Genomic DNA, 6,018 nt, shown 5'->3' on the forward strand with positions numbered 1-6,018 from the left:
GGGGAGACAAAGGGGGAGAGGGTGGGGGGAGACAAAGGGGGAGAGGGTGGGGGGAGACAAAGGGGGAGAGGGTGGGGGGAGACAAAGGGGGAGAGGGTGGGGGGAGACAAAGGGGGAGAGGGTGGGGGGAGACAAAGGGGGAGAGGAAGACAGAGGGTGGGGGAGACAGAGGGGGAGAGGGTGGGGGGGGGGAGACAGAGGGCGGGGAGAGACAGAGGGGGAGAGGGTGGGGGAGGTGACAGAGGGGCAGATGTGGGAGGCGGGGAGAGACAGAGTCTAAACACCAGTCCTGGAGTGAGCAGGGAGAGTGGGGGAGCGGAAAGTGTCAGATATTTATCAGGATTTGTTGGAGGCAAAGGAAGACAGAGGGGAAGAGGGTGGGGGGGAGACAGAGGGTGGGGGGAGACAGAGGGGGAGAGGGTGGGGGGAGACAGAGGGGCAGATGTGGGAGGCGGGGGAGAGACAGAGACTAAACACCAGTCCTGGAGTGAGCAGGGAGAGTGGGGGAAGGGAAAGTGTCAGATATTTATCAGGATTAGTTGGAGGTGGAGGAACTGAAGGGCAAGTGGGAGGAGGAGTTAGGTGGAGAGTTAGAGGCGGGTCTGCGGGCAGACACCCTAAGCAGGGTTAATTCCTCCTCACCATGTGCCAGGCTCAGCCTAATCCAGTTTAAAGTGGTACACCGGGCACACATGGCAGCGGCGAGGATGAGCAAGGTTTTTGGGTAGAAGATAGATGTGCGAGGTGTGCGGGAAGCCCAGCAAACCACGTCCACATGTTTTGGGCATGTCCGAAGCTCAGAGGGTTTTGCTGAAGCAATGTCCAGGGTGCTAGACACGCGGGTGGTGACGAATCCGGAGGCAGCGATCTTTGGAGTGTCAGAAGACCCGGGAGTTCAGGGAGTGAAGGAGGCCGACGTTCTGGCCTTTGCCTCCCTGGTAGGCCGTAGATGGATCCTTTTAACGTGGAGGGACTCGGAGCTCCCCCGAGTGTGGAGACTTGTCTCAGTGACATGGCTGGGTTTCTCCAGCTGGAGAAAATAAAGTTTGCCTTGAGGGGGTCAATGCTGGGGTTCTCTCGGAGGAGGCAGCCGTTCGTCGAGTTTCTCGGGGAAAATTAATGTCAGCAGAAGCAGCATTGTGAAGAGGGGGAGGAGAGGTGCAATATGGTTAAGGGATGTACAGAAGGGGTTGGGTGGGAAATGTCTAGTCTACCATGTTGATGGTTATGTTATAATTGCTTTTGTTATTGTTATAAAAATTATGCAAGTACTTCAATAAAATGTTTTTTAAAACAACTAAATTGTAGCATCGTCTGGCCGTGTTTATAAAATGGGTTTTATTAAACAGATTGAGGGCAGTCCCAGAATGTTGCTGTGCCTTTATTATTTCAATAACGCTTGGCTTTAATCAATTTCCAGCTTTCTCTCCCCGAGGAAAGTTGATTTTGAAGCTTGGACGACGCAAAGAGAATCTTTCCTCGGCGAGGATTTCCTCAGACAGGAGTTCTAACCTGAGAGAAACAGAATAAATGTCAATGTGTGTTTGTCCGGCATTATTGGGGTTTCATTATTCTAATCGGCACTCAAGCGTTGGGCTCGATTTTGTTTTTTTGGGAGGTGTGGGCTGGAGTCTCAGTGTCGCTGGGGGTGAGTGGGGGGGGGGGGGGGGGGAGAAGAAGAGGCAGGAGTCAGTGTCTCTGGGGGAGTGGGAGACCGGTGACATTTGCACATCGAGGGTTGGGTGAGTTATTCCAGTGAACAAGATGTCGTGTGGGAGCAGGAGGGAACGCAGCCTCAGGAGGGGATTAAGGAGGTGGAGTGTGGGAGCAGGAGGGAACGCAGCCTCAGGTGATTAAGGAGGTGGAGTGTGGGAGCAGGAGGGAACGCAGCCTCAGGAGAGGATTAAGGAGGTGGAGTGTGGGAGCAGGAGGGAACGCAGCCTCAGGAGGGGATTAAGGAGGTGGAGAGTGGGAGCAGGAGGGAACGCAGCCTCAGGAGAGAATTAAGGAGGTGGAGTGTGGGAGCAGGAGGGAACGCAGCCTCAGGAGGGGATTAAGGAGGTGGAGAGTGGGAGCAGGAGGGAACGCAGCCTCAGGAGATTAAGGAGGTGGAGTGTGGGAGCAGGAGGGAACGCAGCCTCAGGAGGGGATTAAGGAGGTGGAGTGTGGGAGCAGGAGGGAACGCAGCCTCAGGTGATTAAGGAGGTGGAGTGTGGGAGCAGGAGGGAACGCAGCCTCAGGAGAGGATTAAGGAGGTGGAGTGTGGGAGCAGGAGGGAACGCAGCCTCAGGAGGGGATTAAGGAGGTGGAGAGTGGGAGCAGGAGGGAACGCAGCCTCAGGAGAGAATTAAGGAGGTGGAGTGTGGGAGCAGGAGGGAACGCAGCCTCAGGAGGGGATTAAGGAGGTGGAGGTTGGGAGCAGGAGGGAACGCAGCCTCAGGTGGGGATTAAGGAGGTGGAGAGTGGGAGCAGGAGGGAACGCAGCCTCAGGAGGGGATTAAGGAAGTGGAGAGTGGGAGCAGGAGGGAACGCAGCCTCAGGAGAGGATTAAGGAGGTCGAGTGTGGGAGCAGGAGGGAACGCAGCCTCAGGAGGGGATTAAGGAGGTGGAGGTTGGGAGCAGGAGGGAACGCAGCCTCAGGAGGTGATTAAGGAGGTGGAGTGTGGGAGCAGGAGGGAACGCAGCCTCAGGAGAGGATTAAGGAGGTGGAGTGTGGGAGCAGGAGGGAACGCAGCCTCAGGAGAGGATTCAGGAGGTGGAGAGTGGGAGCAGGAGGGAACGCAGCCTCAGGAGAGGATTAAGGAGGTGGAGAGTGGGAGCAGGAGGGAACGCAGCCTCAGGAGGGGATTAAGGAGGTGGAGAGTGGGAGCAGGAGGGAACGCAGCCTCAGGAGGGGATTAAGGAGGTGGAGAGTGGGAGCAGGAGGGAACGCAGCCTCAGGAGAGGATTAAGGAGGTGGAGAGTGGGAGCAGGAGGGAACGCAGCCTCAGGAGGGGATTAAGGAGGTGGAGAGTGGGAGCAGGAGGGAACGCAGCCTCAGGAGGGGATTAAGGAGGTGGAGTGTGGGAGCAGGAGGGAACGCAGCCTCAGGAGGGGATTAAGGAGGTGGAGTGTGGGAGCAGGAGGGAACGCAGCCTCAGGTGATTAAGGAGGTGGAGTGTGGGAGCAGGAGGGAACGCAGCCTCAGGAGAGGATTAAGGAGGTGGAGTGTGGGAGCAGGAGGGAACGCAGCCTCAGGAGGGGATTAAGGAGGTGGAGAGTGGGAGCAGGAGGGAACGCAGCCTCAGGAGAGAATTAAGGAGGTGGAGTGTGGGAGCAGGAGGGAACGCAGCCTCAGGAGGGGATTAAGGAGGTGGAGGTTGGGAGCAGGAGGGAACGCAGCCTCAGGTGGGGATTAAGGAGGTGGAGAGTGGGAGCAGGAGGGAACGCAGCCTCAGGAGGGGATTAAGGAAGTGGAGAGTGGGAGCAGGAGGGAACGCAGCCTCAGGAGAGGATTAAGGAGGTCGAGTGTGGGAGCAGGAGGGAACGCAGCCTCAGGAGGGGATTAAGGAGGTGGAGGTTGGGAGCAGGAGGGAACGCAGCCTCAGGAGGTGATTAAGGAGGTGGAGTGTGGGAGCAGGAGGGAACGCAGCCTCAGGAGAGGATTAAGGAGGTGGAGTGTGGGAGCAGGAGGGAACGCAGCCTCAGGAGAGGATTCAGGAGGTGGAGAGTGGGAGCAGGAGGGAACGCAGCCTCAGGAGAGGATTAAGGAGGTGGAGAGTGGGAGCAGGAGGGAACGCAGCCTCAGGAGGGGATTAAGGAGGTGGAGAGTGGGAGCAGGAGGGAACGCAGCCTCAGGAGGGGATTAAGGAGGTGGAGAGTGGGAGCAGGAGGGAACGCAGCCTCAGGAGAGGATTAAGGAGGTGGAGAGTGGGAGCAGGAGGGAACGCAGCCTCAGGAGGGGATTAAGGAGGTGGAGAGTGGGAGCAGGAGGGAACGCAGCCTCAGGAGGGGATTAAGGAGGTGGAGGTTGGGAGCAGGAGGGAACGCAGCCTCAGGAGGGGATTAAGGAGGTGGAGTGTGGGAGCAGGAGGGAACGCAGGAGGGGTCTGATGTGTTTTAATAAATTAAATAGTGGATTTGCACCTTCATTTCATTTGAACTCTCCCCGTGTTGGTCAGGGTTTTGTAAGGGGGGGCCCAACCCCCCCCCCCCCAACCCAACCCCCCCCCCAACCCAACCCCCCCCCCCAACCCAACCCCCCCCCCCCAACCCAACCCCCCCCCCCCAACCCAACCCCCCTCCCCCCAACCCAACCCCCCCCCCCCCCCCCACCCCTCCAACCCCCCCCCCCCCCCCACCCAGCTCTGTATCCACATTGGCAATAAAATGTGTAAACAACCAACCTGACCTGAGGATTGTTTTTTTTCCCAGGGGGATTATATTTGGGGGGGGAAAATATTTGGAGGGGGGGGAAATAATTGCAGGAAAACGTTTTTGGGTTGTAAAAAAATTTGAGGGGGGGTGGGAATAGTTGGCGGGGGGGGGGGGCAAATAGAGGGGGGGGAAACAGTTGGGGGGGGGGAACAGTTGGGGGGGGAAGAAACAGTTGGGGGGGGGGGAAACAGTCGGGGGGGGGGAAACAGTCGGGGGGGGGGAAACAGTCGGGGGGGGGGAAACAGTCGGGGGGGGGGAAACAGTCGGGGGGGGGAAACAGTCGGGGGGGGGGAAACAGTCGGGGGGGGGGAAACAGTCGGGGGGGGGGAAACAGTCGGGGGGGGGGAAACAGTCGGGGGGGGGAAACAGTCGGGGGGGGGGAAACAGTTGGGGGGGGGGGACAGTCGGGGGGGGGCAGACACGGGGGGGGCAGACACGGGGGGGGGCAGACACGGGGGGAGGGACAGACACGGGGGGAGGGACAGACACGGGGGGAGGGACAGACACAGAGGGACAGACACAGAGGGACAGACACAGAGGGACAGACAGAGAAAGGACAGAGAGACAGAGAAAGACAGAGAGAAAGAAGGACAGAAAGACGGAGAGGAAGTGGGAAAAGACACAGAGAAAGGGAGAAAAGACACAGAGAAAGGGAGAAAAGACACAGAGAAAGACAGAGAGAGAGAGAAGGACAGAGAGAGAGAGAAGGACAGAGAAGGAAGGACAGAGAAGGAAGGACAGAGAAGGAAGGACAGAGAAGGAAGGACAGAGAGAGAGACAGAGAGAGAGACAGAGAGAGAGACAGAGAGAGAGACAGAGAGAGAGACAGAGAGAGAGACAGAGAGAGAGACAGAGAGAGAGACAGAGAGAGAGACAGAGAGAGAGACAGAGAGAGAGACAGAGAAAGAGACAGAGAAAGAGAGACAGAGAAAGAGAGACAGAGAAAGAGAGACAGAGAAAGAGAGACAGAGAAAGAGAGACAGAGAAAGAGAGACAGAGAAGGACAGAAAGAGAGAGAGAAAGAAGGACAGAGAGAAAGACAGAGAGAGAAAGGACAGAGAGAAGACAGAGAGAAAGAAGGACAGAGAGAGAGAGAGAGAGACAGAGAAAGACAGAGACAAAGAAGGACAGAGAGAAAGGTCAGAGAGAAAGAGAAGGACAGAGAGAAAGATAGCGAGAGAAAGAAGGACAGAGAGTCAGAGAGAGAAAGAAGGACAGAGAAAGACAGAAAGAGAGAGAGAGAAAGACAGAGAGAGAGAGAGATGGAGACAGTGAGAAAGTCAACGTGGAGAAAAGCTAGATCATACATCGTTATGGAATGAAAGACAGAGATTGAGATAGGGAAAAGACAGGGAGAGAGAGATTGGGTGGAATGCAGTAAGAAAGAGAGAGAGAGAGAGAGAGAGTGGATTGAAAAGAGACAGTCAGTAGCAGAATGAGGCAGGAATCAAAGAGACAGAAATTGGAGTTTCATACTCACCGTTCCACATATCTCCAGGGCTTGATTCACCCTCAGCTCAGCCTCGGTGTTGGGGAGAGAGATCCCAGGTCAGAATTGTACTGTGGGGTGCAAAATATCAGAGCTGCGACTCCATGCTCACA

The sequence above is a fragment of the Scyliorhinus torazame genome, chromosome 4 (genome assembly GCF_047496885.1).
Source record: "Scyliorhinus torazame isolate Kashiwa2021f chromosome 4, sScyTor2.1, whole genome shotgun sequence".
Taxonomy (NCBI): domain Eukaryota; kingdom Metazoa; phylum Chordata; class Chondrichthyes; order Carcharhiniformes; family Scyliorhinidae; genus Scyliorhinus; species Scyliorhinus torazame.